We start from the raw sequence: 22827 nt of genomic DNA on the forward strand, positions 1-22827 counted from the left end.
CAGAGACATCCCATGTACCATTATCTAGTTCCCCTTGTGTTAATATATTGCAAAACTGTAGTTCACACAACCAAGATATACTGACATTGATACTGTCAAGATACAGAACATTTCTTATCACCGCAAGGATCCTTCCTATTGTCTTTTTTTTTTTTTTTCTGACGGAGTCTTGGTCTGTCCGCCAGGCTGGAGTGCAGTGGCGCAATCTCAGCTCACTGCAAGCTCCGCCTCTGGGGTTCACGCCATTCTTCTGCCTCAGCCTCCCCAGTAGCTGGGACTACAGGCACCCACCACCATGCCCGGCTAATTTTTTTTTTTGCATTTTTAGTAGAGACGGGGTTTCACTGTGTTAGCCGGGATGGTCTCGATCTCCTGACCTTGTGATCCACCCACCTCGGCCTCCCAAGGTGTCCTAGTGCTTTTTAAAACATTTTATTTTTATTATTTTATTTTTGAGACAGAGTCTTGCTGTGTTGCCTAGGCTGGAGTGCAGTGGCACAATCTCGGCTCACTGCAGCCTCTGCCTCCTGGTTTCAAGTGATTCTCCTGCCTCACCCTCCCGAGTAGCTGGGATTACAGGCGCCCACCACCTTGCCCGGCTAATTTTTGTATTTTTAGTAGAGACGGAGTTTCACCATGTTGGCCGGGCTGGTCTTAAACTCCCGATCTCAGGTGATCCACCTGCCTTGGCCTCCCAAAGGGCTGGGATTAGAGGCGTGAGCCACCGCACCCAGCCCCCCTTCTATTGCTGTCTTATAGCAACAGCTGCCTCCTTTCCCCTGCCTAACTTGATCCCTGGCAACCATTAATCTGCTCATTTTTATAATTTTGTCATTTCAAGAATGTTACATAAGTGATCATGTTATATCATACAGTATATGGATTTTTGGGATTGACTTTTTCCATTAAGCCTAATTTCCTGGATCCAAGTTGTTACACATCTCAGTAGTGTGTTCCTGTTTGTTACTCAGTAGTGTTCCACTGTATGGCTAGGTTACATTTTATTTATTCACTCATCACTCAATGGACATTTGGGTTGTTTTCAGTTTGGGGCTATTTTGAATAAAGCCTTGTGCTATGAATATTCATGTACAGGTTTTTGTGTGAACGTAAATTTTCATTTTTCTGGGATAAATGCCCAATGACTTCATTTTAATGATGGCAAAATATTTCATTGTATGAAATAAATATTTCATTAATTTAGCTGATTTCTTCTAAATGGGTTGTTAAGGGTTTTTCCCCCTAGTTTTTCTGCTGTTATAAATATCACTGATGAAAATATTTTAGGTAAATCTTAATGTATATCTACTTTTATTTCTAGAAGTGGAATTGATGTCTGAGAGCATACAGAATTTTAAAGCTTTGCTTTTTCTACTCACTCTTTTTTTTCTTTCCTAAAATCTTCCTAAACTCCTACCATCAATGTATGAAAGTGCCCATTCTCATACCCTTGCCAACACAGAGCATTATTACTTTAAAAAATCTTTGTAAATTTCTGCCATACACCTGTATCAGCATAACCTAAAGCTTCACTGTAAGTTTTCCAATCCCACTTGGCCTAAGAAGATCTTTCAGAGTAACAGATACCACCAAGATCTTGTTTTTTGCGTGAAGTTTGGGACTCTGCAGCTTCATAGAACCTCAGAGGATTTGGTCTAGAATGGGGGTAAAGAATTACAGGAAATCACTGAGTTTTTGTATGTTGCTGCTGTCTGTTATTTGTCCCTCATATTTATCCAGAAGGAGGCAAGTGTGCTGTCATAAGCAATAGCATTAAAACCAAACCAAAAAAAAAAATAACCTTTTATTATTAACAAAGGTTTTTTTTTATAATAGATGTGGATAACTTTTTATAAAGGCCGATTAAGCAATATAGATGATTGTGTACATGTGTCTTTCTGTGTGTTTTGTATTATAGGAACCTATTTTGAAGCTCTTAGAGCTGAGAGTTAAGTGGTCTTTTAATGGAACTGCTAAGACAAGGTAGAGTAGGAGATACTTTTCTTCCCTCTTTATGCTAAAGTGTTTTAGTGTTTCTGTCTGTGACTAGGCAGTAACTTTGAAAGGAATAAGATAGGGTTAATAACATATCTACTAAAACTTGGAAAATATACTATATTTTCTGAGATAAAAATCTTTGGATTGAAAATTACTTTCTGGTGGAATATGGCAAACTGACATTCATTCAATATAAGACTTTTTTTCCCTCACTTTTTGTGTTTTCATCTGTAGTTTTTTTTTTCTTCTTCACCTGTGGTACCATTTTTAAGGTGAATCAGGCCAGTTTCAGCAAAAAATGGTTGTACTGTTCATCACTTCAGTAGAAGGTAGGATGACTTCGATGAGGTTGTGCTCAGTAACTTCTCTGGTGCTAAATTAGTGTCCTGTGACAAAGAAGGATCCCATTCTTACAAATAAATGAATAAAGGAGACTAGCAGAATCTGGCATTTCTCTTTTTAAAAGTTTATAATAAATTATTCAGTCATTCAGGTACCTTCTACATGTTTGCAGCTAAAGACTAATGAGTGTAATTAAACAAGTGGATCAAGTAAAGCATCAGCCATGAAAACTTTTCACTTTCTCAGGGATGATAAAGGACCCTCCTTTTTTTCCTTGTCATATTTTCCAGTTTATCTTGATTCTTATGGTATTGGTGATTTTAACTTTAAGTGTCTAGAAAATTTACGCACATTTTGGCCTAGGAAAGAAAATACAGTATTGAATAACAAGTTGAGGATCTCCAGGTATTAAATATAACCTGATTTCCAGAGGAACTTGATATAAAGAGGATAGGACTCTGCTAATGGGGAGAGGAGGGAATCATTGTTGGGGTTTTGGGTAGAGCATCTTCTTTGAACTAATCCTGGGCAGCCTTTCCCAAACTGAGGGTGTGCCATCATTTCCTTGAGGGCAGTAGAAGGCCCTGGGAATCTATCTGACAGCATTATTGAAGCTCAAGAGTTTAGTTCTATTTTTGAAATAAAAATTTCCCAGCATGGTACATTATAGACAATTTTTTTTTATTTAAAAAGAAGTATTTTTGTAATGATCTTGGAAATATCTATAGGTCCAGGAATTCCTAGAATAATTTTTTTACTATGAAATTGCCTAGGAATGGTGACTTAAGCTACTCTGAAATAATATGGTATTGAGGATCGTCACATCCTGCAAACAACTGCAGCCTCAGACTACTTTGACTAAAAGGATTCTAATGTGAGTGGTTGGAAGGAAAGGAGGCAGCATCAGGCACAATTTATTGAAGAGGTCAGAAGTAGCTAGAGGAGAAACCAACTTTTTACTCTTAAATAATCAAGATTTTTATGTAGATATTTTAGGAAAGATATGGTCATTAAAATTTGGAATTATGGTGAATGAAATAAGTAATAAAGAAAAACTGGAAAACGACAGTACCCACTGTTAATACATTTCTTGGTGACTAAATGAGGTGAAAGTCATTGGGTTCCTTTGCCCTCTTCAGTGGCAGGTTAAGTTTTTATGGCTTATTATACCTTTGGATGATTGTGTAGAAGAACTTCCTGTGATATATTTTTTGTTCTTTTCAAATTAAAGGTAATTTAACAGCGACGTGCCTTTGCCTGAAATGAGTAGAAATGTTATATGACTTATTAGTATGTAATATTACTTCTGACACTGACATTTGTGAACAAGGAATAATCAGTTTGCTTTCTTGTTCATTATTGTGTTTTAACAAGAAATAAGTGTTACGGTGTTAGAGTCTCTACTAGAACTGAACTTGAACAACAACCAGTGAATGCAGCCAAAGAAAACAGCCAGTTTGGATGTTTCAGGCCCCCTCAACTTTTTGAAGGTTGGGTTTTTTTTTTTCCTTGTTGCTTTTTGCTTTTCAGTTTGTTTGGTTTGGACCCTTTTTTAAGTATCTGAAGGATTGTCTAAGCTTAAGTTTATCCTTATGGAGATGCCCTCACATGGGGCATCTGAATGTCATGAGTTTGGTGATTCTATGCCTTCCCGTTTTGTGACTTGGCTCACTTGTGGAGTGTAAAGGCCCTATAAGAAGAGAGAAAAAGGTATTTGAAGTCAAATGTTTCTGTTTTGCAAATTTACTTTATACTGTTCCACCACAGGATGTGGCCTCTTGGCTTTATTAATTTTTATTTTTAAGCTTAAGATGTTGCTTAGGCCAAAATAAACTTTTTAGTTGAGATAAATGAAGTTCATAGTCACACTCTTTATCATGGGTATCCTTATATCTAATACTAACTTTTTTTTTTTTTTTTTTCCCTGAGACGGAGTCTCATTCTGTCACCCAGGCTGGAGTGCAGTGGCACAATTTCAGCTCACTGCAACCTCCGCCTCCCAGGTTCAAGCAGTTTTTCTGCCTCAGCCTCCCGAGTAACTGGAACTACAGACGCCCACCACCACGCCTGGATAATTTTTGTATTTTTAGTAGAGACGGGGTTTCACCATATTGGCCAGGCTGGTCTCGAACTCCTGACCTTGTGATCTGCCCGCCTTGACCTCCCAAAGTGCTGGGATTACAGGTGTGAGCCACCGCGCCCAGTCCTACTATTTTTTTTCATTTTATTTTTGCGATTTTGAAAACTATTAATAATTTCTGAGCATTCACTATGTGTCTGACACTACTGTGTCTTTTACATACAGTATTTCTAATCTATACCTTGGAAGTTGCTCATTTCTCAGAAAAAGAAACAGGCCTAGATCAATTAAAAGCTTGCCTCAAATGACACTTCTGGTAAATAAGAGTGGGGTTACAGGTCTGATTTCAGAAATGGTTCAGGGATGATTAGAATTATCCTACAAGGGAAAGATTTGTTTGTTTTGTTTTGTGTTAGCACAGGGAATATCAAGATGTTTCTTGTTTTGATTACCTGCTTAGATAAAGTAAGGGAACAGGCCAGGAGGCTGAACAGTTCTGAGAAGGAGGCATGGAAATGCAGCATGAGGCAAATTCGCATGTAGGACAGCAAATTAGATGAAAATTAGGTTGAAGGGAGAAGTCACAAGATCCAATTATTTTGTTCAATGTAGTGCTTTCAAATCACTCAAAAGACCAAAAAAAGTTTTATTTTGTCATGTGAGCATGTGATCCTGGATAGTTAATTGCTTTGCAAATTGTCATTGGTAAAATGCTTTGGAGGTTTTTATGTAAGAGTTACAAGTAAATTAAAATAGTTTGTGCCACAAAGAAACTTTGGTGCAAAACAGAACAATTATAATTTAAAAGAGGTGGGGCAGTATGAGAAAACAACTAATTTGGTATTAAAGGTTTGAAGACTGGAATTCTGTACAGCATGCTTGGAGACTCATCAGAACCTCTTCCCTGTTGTAAATAATGTTCTTGTCAGTTAATGCCTAATTGCTGCTCTTGCCTAGAAATCCAGAAGCTTTGGAGATAAGGAGGTCTCTCTGAATCCAGTTCCACAGTATATCAGCCCCTTTGTTCACCCCATAGACTGTACCCTTCCCAAGGGCGGTTTGTTGGCAAGTCTGTCTGGTAGGGCGGTGTTTTCTGCATAGTAATCAGGCCTCTGCAATTGTGATATTCCTCCCCTTCCCCCTAAACTCTTTGGGTTCTTGACACACATGGCAATGCCACTGGTATAACAAAAAGTCAGAAGGAGAAAAAGAGAAAATGTCTTCTCGAGTTCCAAGTGTCTGCACAGTCTTGCCAGGCTATGATTAAGGCTTATCTACAGGAGACTGCATGAAAAACTTTCTTCTTCTCTTCCCAGGAAGCAAGCAGCCTTGTGAACAAGCAGGTTCAGAAAGCCAGGAACTGACAAACTTTTCTAGTCCTTTTGCCAGCCTGTTCTGCTTTTACCAGGAGTTTAGTGACAGGACTACCTGTTTTCAATAGTTAAAATGTATATTTTGATCACCTTTAGCACATGCTACCTTGCACAGCTCTTTTTAAAGCCTTATGTATTCTAGCTATTTGACCACTGTTGTGTGTGATTTTCACTTTTGATGCCTGATGTGACAGGAGGGGGTGAGGATGGGGGTCCCATAAAGATGCAGAGTAAGTTGAAGAAGACAATGCTTGTCCTGCCACCAGATGTCTCTTGTTTTTATTTTTGTTTTTGTTTTGTTATGTGTAAAAACAAATGAACCCTTGGGATATTAGGATATTTTGGAGCAAGGTGTTGTCACTGTTTCTCAGACTTGGGGAATTTAGAACTCATAGACTTTTTAATTATTAACTTGTATGTTTTGTCTTTCATACCTGAAAGGTCGTACTTAGGAGATGAAAGAATTTTTACCCCAAATTGAAATGTCTTAGAAGAATAATATTTCAGCTGGGCGCAGTGGCTCAAGCCTGTAATCCCAGCACTTTAGAAGGCCAAGGAGGGCAGATCACTTGAGCTCAGGAGTTCAAGACCAGCCTGGGCAACATGGCAAAACCCCATCTCTACTAAAACAAAAATTAGCTGGGTGTGGTGGTGTGCACCTTTGGATCGCAGCTACTTGGAAGGCTGAGGCAGGAGAATTGCTTGAACCTGGGAGGCGGAGGTTGCAGTGAGCCGAGATCCTGCCACTGCACTCCAGCCTGGGTGACAGAGCGAGACTGTCTCAAAATAAAAAAATAAAAAATAAAAAAAAAAAAAGAAGAAGAAGAAGAAAGAGTTTCTGTACTCCCTTCAGAAACTTGCTTCACTAATATTTTCTTTTCTGATCCTGGAAAGGTTACATGTTTTGAAAATGGAATTGTAAAATGTGCTTGTTTCTAACCCTGTTTTTCTTGCTCTGTTTAGATGTCTAGATGATTATGGATACATTCTTTTAAGTCTCTAAAGTCTGAGGGAGTCCCTGTATCCTACTTTTTCTGCCAGCTGACATGTAGTAGAATATAAGCATCCTTCTGCCTTCAGGGACTTGCAGATTATATTCTTTGGATGTCTTACTTCAGATGCTAAGGACAAAATTTATTCATTCACTCAATAAATATTTATTGATGCTTACTGTGTGCCAGCTCCTGTTAGAGGGTTGGGGAATAAATACATCAGTGAACAAAAGATAAAATCCCCCTGCCTAAAGGAGATCCCATCCTAATAGAAATGTTATGTTCTTTAACAGTAGATTATTATCCTGGAAGAAATAATCTTTATCATTACCAGATTCTTACTTCAGAGCAGTGGCATTTGGGGAGTTGGTGGCAGGTCTAACCTTCAGTCCTGCCCTATTTACTGCCATTTCCAAGGACCTTGGGATCATATAATGGTACAGTTGAAAGATAGGTGGAAATTCTAGTCCAGTTCCCTCATTTTATTCATCAGAAGTAATGTGCAAATTCATATGCATACTCCCAGTGGGCCTTAAGATCACCTCAAGTTTCTCTCTGTTTCAAACTGAAGTGTCTGTTCTATACTGAGAATCATCTTTAGAACACTTGAATGGAGTGAGATCTCTAGTTCAGCCCTTTGAAAAACTGATGCTTGGATAAATTAAGTGACGATCTCACTTTATGTAAAGATGATTGAGAATTGGCTATCACTGGCCTATTTTCTGGTCTTACAAGTAGTTCTGCCAAAGAGGCTAATTTCTAACTGGGAATTGTCTTTTGTCCCCAGAGGGAAATGGAACATGAACTGGATTGGAGGCACAGTCCTAAAGAGAGGGATACTCGGAGAACTTTGCAGAACTTTTTGGGTTAAAAAAAACAACTACTCTTTTCTGGTGCTACTGCAGTTTTTCTATCAAAAACAAAATCCAGGAACGAAAATACTCTGGCAGAAACCAGGAAACCAAATATCAGAAACCAAAGAGCCAACTCTATGGTTTCTGAACAGAGTGTACCATTTAGGATCCCGTTTAGCTATCTTTGGGTTTATTGGAAAACTACTCCATTGTGGTTACAAGTGGAAAACAATTTAAAGGCTCTTCTTTGGCCTTGGTACTTTTACAGGGTTTCATATTTCTAATAGTAAACGCTTCAGAAAGTTTGAAGAAATATCCTATTCTCAGAGAGAGGGTAGGGGTAAGCTTAACTTTATTTTTCTCTATCCCTCCCCTCCCAAAGTCCAGAAAACGGGCCCTAAATTCCCAGGACAGATTTGTTTCAACCTCAGGACAGTTGCTTAAGCAGTTAATGCTCAGCAGTATAGAACTTGTTTCCTTTTGTTAACGCTGAGGTTGCTGCGGTACTTGGCCAGCTGTGGAGGTTTGTGAGCTGGACCTCAAGCTATTAAGAATAGCTTTGGTTGGTTTTGCCTTAATCCAAATGAACAGTTACCAGAGGACATGATGTAGAAGAGGTTATTGGAGGTTAGTTCTTAAAGGTCTTTAAGATCAGCCTATTGTAATTCACATTCAGTAAAGCTATGGTTTATAACTGGTAAGCTGAGTAAATGGATTATCTCTAAGCCTTACTATTTTTAACCTTACTCCCCAAATAAATGGTGAATTGTCACGTCACTTCCAAAAGGTTTTATTTCAGTGAGTGTTTAGAGACTAGACAGATTTCACTTTGTTCCTGGAGAAGTCATGGTTGTGGTGACTGAGGGCATTGTCTGCTATTGTGGGAGAGGCACCAAGATGTTACACACCTGGTTGCTGATGGGCCTGGGTTCTAGGCCAGGTTTAGATGCTTAGTATCTGAGTCACCTAGAGCAAAGTTGTAAAGCTGTGCTCTTGATCTCTTTAGCTTTAAAATCAGCCAAAATACGATTTGGCCTATTAGCTTTCCAGGTGGTGATGAAAAGACACTATTGAGGTTGCAGGTGGTATTGTTAAGAAGGGAAGCAGGAAGACTGAGCATCAGATAGGCCTGTGAGTTTGTTTCTCACTGCATCTCTCTTTGTATATAACGCTGTGGATCGCTTTTAAGGCTAAGGTATTTGTGTTTCTGGGTTAGCCACTTGTGCCAACAAAGCGACCTCTCTTTAACTGGAAAGCAGTTTGGTGTTCTCACTCATTTCTTCAGGACATATCATTACAGGTCTTTGAGTTGTAGTTAGGACTTTACACGTATGAATATGCTGCTAACACGCCTGGAGGACTTAACTGTTGACAACAGGGCTCCTTTTGCCTAGACTAGAGTTTTTTCATTAAACTCAGGAGATGTGCCTGTTGAATTTTTTTTAAATGTACACATACATGCACACATATGTACATTTTTGAAAAGAAAAAGTTGGGGGAAACCTGTCACCACTCCTCTTATCTGAGTTGCTTGCAGATTTGGCCATATATGCATGCATTGTTTGCTTGGCTGCAGTAAGAGATTTTTTTTGCACTTTGCTTTGTTTCCCCTTCCCCTCCCCATATACAGGCTTTACAATGGCTATTTAAAATCATTGCTTTAATAGGACAAGGGTTGAATGGATTTATAATTTATTTAATTATTTCCTCACTGGAGAGCCCTTGATTTTTTTCCTCTTTATTTTAATATTCTTCAATATTATAAGTATTGTTTTTGTAGTTTTAAAATAAAAGGACTGAGTCTAAGAGTCCTGTAAATTGCTTAGATTCTGTTAATAACTGGACTCCTTATCAGGAACTCAGAGTAAACTGGCCACAGGAAAATTTGCCTCACAAGAAACTCAATAGAATTAAAAGGAGAGGATTCAGTGTTCTTAAGTACAAGTGAAAGTCATGGGACTGGACCGCTTAGCTTCATGGGCTGAGCCTCTTCACCTTTGTGCTCTAAGAGGAAAAAACAGTGCAGCTTTCTGAGTTTTGTGTGTGCCCCTGTGTTTTGGTTTTTAAGAGAGAGAACGCATTCATACTCTGTTGTCTTTGCAAGTAGATAGAAGTGATAGGACAGGGACTGGGTGAAGTCTGAGGCATTTAAATACAGTGTAAAACAGTGCAGAGAGCAGCCCTCCCCATTTTCCTATCGCCCACACCTTTTGTTCCTGTTCCTCCCTCCACATCTTGTAACCCAGAAAGGATAAAAACTCTTTTCCTATAATCCGGCTGTTTTTGTGGCATTTGGATAATTTTACAGTGATATAAAATTGCCTCCCTGTTTTGAAACTGGTGATTTATTTTGAAAATTACCTGTGGAAAACAATCGTAGTTATTGAGTTGTAATTTGAAAACACTGAAATTTACCAATTTAAGTATAAAATTTGAGTTTTAGTGAATGTGTACAGTTGTATAACACCACAATTATAAAACATTTCAAACATTTCATCACCACAAAAAATTCCCTCATGGCTTATTTTCATCAGTCCCTCTCCCTCCCCCTACCCACCCACAACTGCTGAGCTACTTTTTGCCTTTTCTAGAATTTCGTATAAATGTAGAGTCATACTGTATGAGCATCTTTCACTTAGTAGAGTGCATTTGAGATTCATCCATGCCTTTTGTCGGTGGCTCATTCTTTAAATTGCTGAGAAGTATGCCATTGTTGTATGGATATTCTGTTATAGAAATATACCAGAATATTTTATCCATTCACCAGGGGATAGACATTTGGGTTGTTTCCAGTTTTTTACAGTTATGAATAAAACTGCTATTAATATCTCTGTTCAGGACTTTTGGGGATATATTTATTCATGTATTTGTGATAAATGCCTAGGAGTAGGACTGCTGGGTGGTAAGTGCAGTGTATGTTTAACTTTATAAGAAACTGCCAAACTGTTTTCCAGAGTGGATGTACTGTTTTGCATTTCTGCCAGCAATGTATGAGAGTTCTGGTTGTTTCACATCCTCTCCAACACATGTAATTGCCAGTATTTTTACTTTTCTCCATTGTATAATGTAGTGGATATGTAGTGGTAGATACCTCATTGTAATTTTAATTTGCATTTGCTTAATGATTAATAATGTTATGCATCTTTTCATGTGCTTATTTGTAAATTGTATATCTTCTTTGGTGACGTGTCTATTGAAATCTTTTGCCTTTTTTTTTTTTAAAGGATTGTATTCACACCATTTAGTTAGGAATTTCTTATGTATTCTGAATACATGTCTTTTATCAGAAATAAGTATTGCCAGTACTTTTTCTTGTTTGTGGATTGCTTATTCATTTTGTTAACAGTGTCCTAACAACTAAAGAGCTAAGTTTTAGCTCTTAAATTTAAGACTTTGATCCATTTGGAGATAATTTTAATATTTTGTATAAGAGTCTGGATTCATTTATCCATTGAACTTCCTTGACACCTTCATGTATTTCTAGACCCTCTGTTCTATTGATTGCATGTTTTCTTTCTTATACTAATACTACATTGGTCTTTATTACTGTAGCTTTATTTTAGCAGGTAGTATAACTCTTCCAATTTAGTTCTTTTTCAAAATCATTTGGACTGTTCTAGATCTAGTCATCTTTAATTTCTCTCAGCAGTGTTTATATGTTTTAAAATACAATTCTTACATACTGTTTGTGAAATTTATCCCCAAGAGCTTCATCTTTTGATACTATTGTAAATGATATTTTAAAAATTAGTTTCCATTTGTTTAGTATGTAGAAATATAATTAATTGGGTTTTGTGTATTGACCTTAATCTTGTAACTGCTAAACTCATGTATTAGTTGTAATACCCTTTTTGTAGATTTCTTAGGATTTTTTTACATTGATGATCATGTCTATAAATAGAGTTTTCTGGCCAGGCGCAGTGGCTCATGCCTGTAATCCCAGGACTTTGGGAGGCTGAGGTGGGCGGATCACCTGAGGTCAGGAGTTTGAGACCAGCCTGGCCAAGATGGTGAAACCCCATTTCTACTAGAAATACAAAAATTAGCTGGGCGTGGTGGTGGGCACCTGTAATCCCGGCTACTCGGGAGGCTGTGGCAGAAGAATTGCTTGAACCCTGGAGGTGGAGGTTGCAGTGAGCTGAGATTGCGCCATTGCACTCCAGCCTGGGTGACAATAGCAAAACTCTGTCTCAAAAAAAAAAAAAAATAGAGTTTTCTTCCTTTCTAATATATACTGTATACACTTTATTTCTTTTTCTTGCCTTATTTCAGTGGCCAGGACCTCCAATACATTGTTGAGTAGCAGTGGTGAAAGCAGAGATCCTTACCATTTTTCTCATCTTAAGGGGAAAGCATTCAGTCTTTCACTGTTAAGTATCATGTTAGGTGTAAGTTTGTCACATATTTCCTTTATCAGGCTGAGGTAGTTTTCTCTATTCCTATGTGTTGAGTAGTTTTTGTTTTTTAAATTATGAGTGGATATTGAATTTTGTCAGATGCTTTTTCCTCACCTGTTGAGAAGATCAGATGGTTTTTCTTTTTCAGTCTTTTAATATGATGAAATACATTGACTGATTTGCAATGTTAAACCAACCTTACATTCCTGGGATAAATCCCACCTGGTCTTGATATGTTACCATGAGATTCAAGTAGCTAAAATTTTGTTAAGGGTTTTTGTGTCTGTCTTCATGAGGAATATTGATCTATACATTTCTTATAATATCTTTGCCTGTTTTTGGTACCAGGGTAATGGTGGTCTTATAACATGAGTTGGAAAGTGTTCCCTGTTCTGCTCTTTGGTAGCACTGTACTATCTCTTCCTTAAATGTTTGGTAGAATTCAACAGCAGTTAAGCCATCAGACCCTGGAGTTTTTTTGTGTGTGAGGAAATGTTTAACCGCTAATTCAATTTATTTCATAGATACAATGCTGTTGGCTTGTCTGTTTCTTCTTGAATGAGTTTTGGTAGTCTGTGTCTTTTAAGGAATTTGCCCATTTTATTTAAGTTGTCTAATTTATTTATAATGTTCTCTTATTATCCTTTTAATAGATATATCATCTGTAGTGATTTCATTTTCATTCCTGATGTTGATAATTTGTCTTAACTCCCTTTCCCCCTCATTCCTTATCTGTTTAGTGCCTTGCAATTTCATTGATCTTTTAAACGAATTAACATTTGCTTCCACTGATTTTTTCCCCCGTTACTTTTATGTTTTTACTTCCATTGATTTTTTTTCTCTTTTAATCTTTTATTTCTTTTCTTCTGCATGTTGTGGGTTTAATTTGCTCTTTTTCTGGCATCTTAAGGTGAAACCTTAGATCATTTACTTGAGACCTTCCTTCCTAATATAAATGTTGAAAGCTATACATTCCTTGCTACAACTGCTATAGATGCATCCAATGAAGTTTGTTTTTGCATTCAGTTCAAAATTGTTTCTATTTTACCTGTAATTACTTTGGTCTGCAGTTTGTTTAGAAGTGAATTTTTAAATTTCCAAGTATTTGGAGGATTTTCTGGATATTTTTCTATTACTGTTTTCTAACTAAATTCTTTTGTGGTTGGAGAATCTGTTTTGTGTTGTTTTAAATTTGTTGAGACTTGTTTTATGAGCCAAGAATATTGTCTATCTTATTGAATGTTTTCCATGTACTTAAAAAGAATGTGTTTTCTGCTGTTTTGGGTGATTTGTTCTATAAATGTGAATTAGGTCAAGTTAGTCAAGTTCATTTTCTCACTACATGTTCTGTCAATTACTGTGAAAGGAATGTTGAAATATCCAGCTGTAATTGTGGATTTGTCTACTTCAATTCTATTAGATTTTGCTTCATGTTTTTAACAAACTTTAATCGAAAAATAATAATTGCATACTGCTTTATGTATTTTGAAAATCTGTTATTAGGCAGATTAACATTTAAGGTTGTTATATCCTCCTGATACATTGACTCTTCTATTATGAATTGTCTCTCTTCATCCTTGGCAGTATTTGTTGTTGAAATCTGTTCATTAATAACTGTTAATAATATAGTTACTCCAGCTTTCTTTTGACTACTGTTTGTATGGCAGATCTTTTTTCCTTGTACTTCTAATCTATCTGTGTCTTTATATTTAAAGTGGATTCCATGCAGATAGCAAATTGTTGGGTGTTTTTTAATCCAATCTGACAATCTCTGGCTTTTATTTGGAGGGTTTTTTGTTGATGTTTTGGGGTTTTTTGTTTTTTGCATTTTTTTCAAAGACCATTTTGTTTAATGTAATTATATTTGGGTTTAAATCTGTTATCTTGCTATTAGTTTTCTATTTGTCCCATTTGTTCTTTGTGTCCTATTCCCCCTTTTCTTGCCTTCTCTTGAGTTAGGTGGTTTTGTTTGGTTTTAATGAACCCATGTTATCTCCACTCTTGGCTTATTAGTTACATCTCTTTGTTATTTTTTAATGGTTGCGCTAGGATTTACACATCTTTAACTGATGATAGTCAATCTTCTGCCACTTTACATGGAGTATAAAATCCTTGAAACAATATACAGCCACTTCTTCCTTACTATTCTTAGTGCTATTTTCTTCTACATGTATGTTATAAGCCCCAGAATATATTGTTATTTTTGCCTTAGATAGTCATTATCTTTTAAAGAGATTGAAGATAAGAAAATATTGTCTATATTTACTCATATATTGATCATTCCCTGCTCTTCATTCCTTTAAGTTCAGATGCCCATCTGGTATCATTTTCTCTCTGCTTGATGAAACTACTTTGTAAAATATCTCTTTGAATGTACCACTGCTGGCATTGATTCTCATTTTTGTTTGCCTGAGTCTTTATTTTATCTTCGTTTTTGAAAGACATTTTTAATAGGTATAAATTTCTAGATTGGTAGCTTTTTCCCTCTCTTAGTAAGGATGTTCCTCCATTGTCTCACATAGTCTCTGAAAAGTGATTTGCTCATTCTATATTTCTCTTAATGTCTTTTTTCTTCTGCCGCTTTTAAGTATTTTTTTTTTTGTATCACTGGTTTTTATTATTATGATGTGCCCTATTTAATTACATCTGTTCTTTTTGGAGTTTGTTGAGTTTTTCTTGGATCTGAGTGTTTATAGTTTTTTATAAAAAAATTTAAAATCCAGCCATTATTTCTTCAGATTTTTTTTCCATCCTCTCCCTCTTTCCTCTTCTTTTATGATCTCAATTTACACATATGTTAGACAATTTAATATTGTCCCCATAGATCACTGGATACTCTCAATTTCATTTTCAGTCTTTCCCTGTGCTTCATTTGGGTTAGTTGGTTAGTTGCTGTTGTTGTGTCTTATAATTTACTGATCTTTCTGCAATGTTTAATTTGCTGTTAATCCCATCCAGTGTATTTTTAAAGTTATTTTTCTTTACTAGAAGTACCACTGGGTTTATTTCTTTTGTATCTTCCAATTTCCTGCCTTTTTTCCCCTCTATCTTCTTACTACATAGAGTATATTTATAATTTTTTTTTTCCTTTGAGAATGAGTCTCACTCTGTCACCCAGGCTGGAGTGCAATGGCGCAATCTTGGCTCATTGCAACCTCTGTCTCCCCAGTTCAAGCGATTCTCCCACCTCAGCCTCTTGAGTAGCTGGGACTACAGGTATGTGCCATCACGCCCAGCTAAGGTTTTTTTGTTTTGTTTTTTGTTTTTTTTTGAGATAGAGTCTCACTCTGTCGCCCAGGCTTGAGTGCAGTGGCGCAGTCTCGGCTCACTGCAAGCTCTGCCTCGCGGGTTCACACCATTCTCCTGCCTCAGCCTCCCGAGTAGCTGGGACTACAGGTACCCGCCACCACGCCTGGCTAATTTTTTGATTTTTTTAGTAGAGACGGGGTTTCACCGTGTTAGCCAAGATGGTCTTGATCTCCTGACCTTGTGATCCACCCACCTCTGCCTCCCAAAAGTGCTGGGATTACAGGCGTGAGCCACCACACCCAGCCAATGTTTGTATTTTTTAGTAGAAATGGGGTTTCGCCGTGTTGGCCAGGCTGGTCTCAACTCCTGGCCTCAAGCGATCCTCCCAACTCTGCTTCTCAAAGTGCTGGGATTACAGGTATGAGCCACTGCGCCCAGCCATATTTATAACTTTTTAACAGCTTTGTTGAGACCTAATTCACATTGCCATATAATTTACCAATTTAAAGTGTGCAAATTGATGGTTTTTAGTATATTCACAGAGTTGTGCAACTATCTGTTGTGCAACCAGAATCTAATTTTAGAATACTTTCGTCACCCCACAAAGAAACCTTGTATCCATTAGCGGTCATTTCCCATGTACCCCACTCCATTTCAGCCTATATTGATAGGAAATGTCAGTCTATAGGGACTCTTCTGGACATTTCATATCAATGGAATCATATAATAGGTAGTACTTTGTGAGTGCCTTCTTTCACTTAGTATGTTTTCCAGGTTCATCCATGTTGGTAGCATTTATCAGTACTTAATTTCTTTTTATTGCTAAATAATAATCCATTATATGGATATACTACATTTTATTTATTCATCAGTTGCTGGGCATTTGAATTGTTTCCAGTTTTTAGCTATTATGAATAATGCTGCTGTGAACATTTGTTACCAGTTTTTATGTGGACATATTATTTTAATGTCTTTGGGTCTATGCCTAGGAGGGAATTGCTGGGTCATGTGGTAACTCTCTTTAACCTTTTGAGGAACTGCCAAGTTGTTTTTTAAAGAAGCTGCACTGTTATAATAGCTAGTTCAGTGCCCTTGTCTGCTAGTCCCATCATCTTGTCTCATTTCTGGGTCTGTTAATTGATTGATTATTTTCATTTTTATGGGCCATATTTTCCTGTTCCTTTGCTATGCCTGGTAATTTTTACTTGGATACCAGGCATTGTGAATTTTACATAGTTTTTTTTTTTCATATTAAACAAGGAGTTTATTTAAACAGCAAGACGCTTGACTTAAAGAGAAAACTATATAGGATTCTTTTTTTTTAAGAGTAGTTTATCCCTAGATAAAGACAGATTGCCCTACATATAACAGCTACATACAAAAAAGTTATAAAATTGTCCTTGGTTTTACAGTGATCAATTAAAAACATGAAAATTCTCCAGTTGAACAAGGTATGCAAGGATTTTTATGGGTTTTTTGTTTGTTTGTTTGTTTGTTGTTGTTAAAACAGAGCAAAATAACTTACTGGAATATGAAGAGCAGAATGAGCATGCCACTAATGGAGAGTGGGGGTGTTTTCACAGAATCAGTGTTTTTCCCCATCCCGTCTCCACTTGATGTCAATCAAAACATACCGTTGGCTGTTAAAAAAAAAAAATGCAGTGTGCTTGTGCACATATACCAGTTACTTTTATGTACAGTAAAAGAATGGAGAAGGAGGAAATGAACAAACAGAGAAAACTATGCTGTAGTAGTCAGGGATGTATTGGAACCAAATTGCAGTTTTCTACTTGAGAATGTAATCGTGGTCTGCGAGAACAGTTCTGGAATGAAGAAGCAGGTTCCCTTCTCAGTAGACACCTCCCATCTGCTGTTGGAACACGTCAATTGTATCTTCATTCTCCATTTCCAACTGTACAGGTGTGTCTTTTTCATTGATTTGGTTGCCCGTCAAATCAGAGTCTGATCTGCCTCATGGACAATCCCTGTCATTCACAATAGGCTTTCATTAGTTTACTAAGTGGTGTATGCCTCTTAATCTTAAACTGCACCACAGAACCACCCTGCCCCACCAACTTCAAATTAATATGATTGTTGTTCTTAGTCTTGACTCCTTCCTGGGGCTTTTTGTCAGCCATGATGTGCACCGGGTTCTCCTCAGCTGCCGCTTCACAAAAGAGATATCAGGTCCACACTGAACGAGCACATGAGCAGCACCAGGAGCCACAGAAGAAGGAGGCAGCAGCAGCAGATGAGGAAGAGGGAATTTTACTTCATTGAGTGCTAGATTTTGTTGTATTCTTTTCAAAAGCGCTAGACTTTGTTCTGGCATGCAGTTAAGTTACTTGGAATCAGTGGTATCGTTTTGAAGCTAGCATGTAAACTTTGTTAGGGTGGCTCCAGAGCACCCATTAGGAATGATGTAGCCCGAGTACTTATCTGCCGTAAGGCAGTATTCTTCTGAGGACTTTACCTGATGTTGTGTGTCTTGTGAATTACTTTTGTTTTTGTTGCTGGTGGAAACATGAACTATTGCTAGCTTTATGTGAACTGTAGGACTTCTTAGGCCAACTGCTTTCTGGTGCTCGTATCCCTAACTTTAAGTAGTTTCCTTTGAGAGATGTGCAGATCAGTCTAAGACTCTAGGAACCGACCCTTTTGTGCTGCTCTCTTCTCCTGGGTGTTCTGCCCTTCCAATTCTAGCCGTTTTGGCCTCCTTGAATGTGGCTTCTCTGATTACTAATCTGTGTTACCTCTACTCAGTAAGACTGACATGCTCTGTGTTCCCCCTTCTCTTTGCTGTGGCTTGGACACTACCTCCTGGCAGTAAGTTCAGACAAATAAGTTCAAGGCTTGTCTCATATGTTTCACTGTTCTCAGAAATTAAGTCCTATACTGCGTGTTGTCCAATGTCTGAAAACAGTTGTCTCGTGTTTTGCCTGGTTTTCTAGTTGTTCCTCTATCATAGATGGAATCCATAATAAATATGATGCCAATGCCAAAATCTGCTACTATATTACTCTTTAAAGCAGAGCCTGTATAGGAAGAGGAAAAAAGAAATCAGTGTAACCGTGGGGGCAAGGCAGGAAGCATTCTGTTTATGTAACACAGACGTGGCATTCTTTACTTTCTAACTTAGGACATTTGTGATTTGAAGAAGAGACACCTGAATTTTCAATATGTTAGTCTTTGTTGGAATAATTGGCTCTTCTCATTCTTTAGTCATCAAATAATACTTATTAAATACCAACTAAGTGCTTTGTGCCCTGCTAGGCATTACTTCTCTTTATTCTACTTCTTAACAGTTGGAATATGCCAAACAAATGAAATAAAAATAGTTTTCCTATTCTAGTTACAGGTTGGATTCTTGGATTTATCTCCCAAGCTTTGACATTCAGAAACTGAAAGTGGAATATAGTGTATTCTCAGATGTAAAGTTGATCTCATTTCCTCACTGGCCATCTGTTTATTTGCGTCTAAGAATAACAAAACTTTCATAGTCATATCTGTATTTTTTAATTACTAAAAATAATGAATGGACTGAACCATGCTTGCCCCACTTTTGAAACAATTCCTTCTATATAGACTGTTGCAGTAGGAAGCTAATACCCCTGATTAAGAATAAAGACCAGACCTACATAAGCATATGTTGTATTGGTGTATCTGAAGTCATGAGGATGTGATTAATGGTCCTTAAGAGTTTTAATTTGGCGTGTCTTAACGCCTAAATCTCACTTAAGCTTGGTTGCAAAGCCTGGCAAATCAGTCTTCTGTACATGGCAAGCTAAGATGTGGCACCATCTTCCTGAGGTTTCATATCCTAAACCTGTCTGTCCTTACAGGTTAAATTCAAAGGATAGGGCCAAGCTTGATTTGCTGTAGTCATAGTGAATCATCACAGATCCATTCTTAGTGCAGAAGAGTTAAATAATTCTTTGGCCAAGAGCATGGTGCCTTCCCCAGACCAATTTCTAACAGTGTCCTCTGTTAGATCTTTAAGTTAATAAATTCTTTTATTAGATTTTTGGGTCAGAAAAACAGACTATGCTTGTACTCAGGAGCCCAGAAATACACAATATAATTGACTAATTCCTGTCTTTGAGGTCTTAACGTGGTTTCGTGTGCCTTTTGATTTGTTTTTACATGTGGATCATTTTCCCTTAACACTTTAATATGATACAATTTTTGTCTATCCTTTTTCTTAAATAGGAGGGAGAAAATTTTTTTAGTAGGAAAATATCTGGTGGTAAGTGGCATCTTTTTATTCCATGTGGGATGCAGAAGTTTCTCCCAAAAACTGAAGTGACCTGCTTTTTGCAGATAGGACCCCTGTATTTCTCCCATATTACTTTATAGCTGGTAGATGGTAGGGCTGTACACAGCAAATGGGTTTGAATGCATGATGGTTTTCTGGTGGAGCTGAGATAATTAGTATTATGAAGCCACGCTTCTGATTGTGAGAATGAGAACATCAAGTCATTATTTATCTTGGAAAGAACGAATAATTTGTTTATAGTAATAACAATTTTCTTTTATTTTTCTTTCTCTTAGTCAATAGCAGCTGCTGTTGGCAGCTTATTATGAAAAGATTTCAAGTTGTAGTTTTTAACCTGGAGTGGGAGTAGGGGAGAACAAAATTAATATCGTAAATGTTTTTACTTGATAAAAGTTTTATTTGATACAGAGCCTATACTGGTGTTTTTATTGAATAGTGTTTTATTACTAACATTCAATACTCTCTTTGCCTGTAGCCTCCCATGTTATCCAAAATGAAGGCACTTCTTAGATGTTTCAATGAATGATACAACCAAAAATATTAAAATGCCTATTTAAGTCATATCTTATTTAAAGCCCCATTTCAAAGGAGGATTTTGAGGATAATTAGTATTTTAATTGTTAAAGTTAGATAATTTTGTTTGGATGGAAAATCTATGTTCCTGTGAAATTGGGGTTTATGAAATAAGATTGGAGAAAAAATAGAGTGTATAATTGGGCACATTCTGTACTGCTTAGTGAATCACCAAACGAGTGTAATCACCATTAAGCACTTTAAAAGCTATGCTTGTATGTCCTCGCTCTGCCTGCAGAGCTAGGAGTGCCCACGAGGAACAGCAGTTCATTCAGGCTGTAGTCATTGGGGTGACTCGTGGAACCCCTGCCTGTGTGAGTAAGCCTGCTGCCTTGCCAACTGCCTGCTGTGTGAGTCTCAAAGACATCAGATGTCATCAAGCCACAGGGACTTCTTGGTCATTCTTAAGGCCATGGCAGGAGCACAGTTCAAAATCCAATTCACAAGGCAACGTCTGGAAGAAAGAATCAAGTATGTGTATAGTGCATGATGTACCTCAGCTACTGTAGTAAAAAATTATTGGGATGAATCTTTCACCATGTTAGTGGTTTTGTTTTTTGTTTTTTGTTTTTTGAGACAGAGTCTTCCTCTGTCACCCAGGCTGGTGGGCAGTGCTAAATATCCTGCAGTGCATAGGAGAGGCCCACAGCAGATGTGTCCAGCTCAAAATGCCAGTAGTGCCAGGGCTGAGAAACCTACCTGAAGCCTCACAGTGGCATGGTCCGTTTCAGAAGTATGTGGGAGAGAAAATTGAAGGTGAGAGGTCTGTAGCTCTCCTGAAGTCAGGCCACATAAGTACTTTGCCAGGTAGGTTGTGCCTAGTGACAGGGATGTACTAGAAAGAATTCCTCTTGAGCTTGGCCTTGGGTCTCGTGCAGACATGTTCATGTGACATTAGGGGAGGCTGTGGGCCTGAGGCAGCTAAGGAGTAACTGGCAAGTTTTGTATGGAGAGCCAGGAAGACAGAAGCAGGGGCAGCCGGGCGTGGTGGCTTACCTAGTAATCCCAGTACTTTGTGAGGCCAAGGCGGGTGGATCACTTGAGATCAGGCGTTTGAGACCATCCTAGCCTGGCCAATATGATGAAAGCCCATCTCTACTAACAATACAAAAAAATTAGCTGGCTGTGGTGGCGCATGCCTGTCATCCCAGCCACTTGCGAGGCTGAGGCAGGAGAGTCGCTTGAACCCAGGAAGTGGAGGTTGCAGTGAGCCCAAATCATGCCACTGCACTCCAGCCTGGGCGACAGAGCAAGACTGTCTCAGAAAAAAAAAAAAAAAAAAAAAAAAGGCAGGGATATCTGAGACTTAATTTCCTCTTGGAGAGCTGGAGGGTCCGGAGAGCGAAGCTTTCTATCTTGCTTTGTACCTGAGATCTACTCGAATCAGGGTGGGCAGGGAGAGAGAAGGGATCTGTTCAGACATTTCCTTTTGGGGTCAAATGAGAGGAAGGAGTCCTTGCCCCTTGGAGAACTACTGCAAGGATCTGATTGAGTTGAGAATTTGTTTCCCCCACCAATATTGTTTTTGGTGTTTTTTTGTTTTGTTTTATTTGTTTTGTTTTGTTTTAACATCTCTGTTTCCTTCCCCTTTCTGTTGTTGCTCCTTCCTCCTCCCCCTCCAACTACCACACAAATCCTGACAGGAGCCTTTCTGCCCCTCTAGGGAAGGGGCCCATGTGAGGAACTCTTACTGGACGCCCCCTTCTCTGTTGCTGTGCTGATCTTACACATCAGTTTCCACGGATCCCATGTGAATCAGTTGTCTTCCTCATTTACTCTGAGCAAGGGTGGCAGCAGCAATAGCGGAAGACGTAGATGCAGTGACTCATTTTGCATGATGTCTGCGAGAGAGCCGGGCCTCCCGTGTGCTGTGGCTCTCGTTCAGGCATTGCTTCAGAAACTTGATTCTTCTGGAATTGTGCATAAGAGGGCCTTTTAGAAAAAAAAAAAAGCTGGAAGAGTTTCCCTTCCTGAGCTTCAGTGGAAGCAGTAGGAGGGTGGGCCACGTCCAGGACAGTGGGAGAGCAAGGATGGACCCTCTGTGTCCACCTCCAGTGTGTGGCACTGTTTTCCATCTCATCTTGGACATATCATGGGGCTACAGCATGCCTCAGAAGCCTGCCAGAACCTGGTGATGGTTTCCAGCATCTGGGTTTGGGGAGGACTGGGGTGATGCGCTAGGGATAGCCATCGGGAAGGGGTGGGGCAGAGACAGCAGGAGCCGTAGTCGTCTCAGGAGCCTACTCTGATTAGCTTATAAGTTGGCCTCTTTTCATGATTTCTGGGTCATTGGTGAGTGGATAGGAGTTATAGGATCCTTTGTGGGTGAGTAGAAGATACTGTGGCAGATAGGTTTTACTGAACCCACCTGCACATGTAAATCTTTCCTTTTTAATGTGTCACCTCTTCAGTTTGGGTGGAGAAGCTTGCCACCCCCAGGTTCATCCCTAAGCATTGTGGTAGGCTCAGGACTAACAGACACTAGCTCAGCCCCATTGAGGGCCCCCAGGCCAGGCTTCAGCTTTGGGAAAGCTTGTTTTCTCCTTGGGCAGGCCTTGTCAGACGTTTTGCTCCTGGGTGTTTGATGTTTTGATGTCTGTACTGTACAAAGCCACATGGGAAGGCAAAGGAATACACCCCTTTGTATAAATGACAGTCATAACAAATGAAATATATACCAGTTTGTGCTGTCT

General features: G+C 38.4%; 1 protein-coding gene and 1 pseudogene across 2 annotated transcripts in view; one reads left to right on the forward strand and one right to left on the reverse strand.

The window, feature by feature from the left end:
* Positions 1–22827, forward strand: part of FOXO3 (forkhead box O3) — a 125162-nt gene that overhangs the window by 40419 nt on the left and 61916 nt on the right. The window lies entirely within an intron of this gene.
* LOC129398028 (small ubiquitin-related modifier 2-like) lies at positions 6563–17762 on the reverse strand (annotated as a pseudogene).

This window comes from Pan paniscus, chromosome 5, assembly GCF_029289425.2.
Source record: "Pan paniscus chromosome 5, NHGRI_mPanPan1-v2.0_pri, whole genome shotgun sequence".
Classification (NCBI taxonomy): domain Eukaryota; kingdom Metazoa; phylum Chordata; class Mammalia; order Primates; family Hominidae; genus Pan; species Pan paniscus.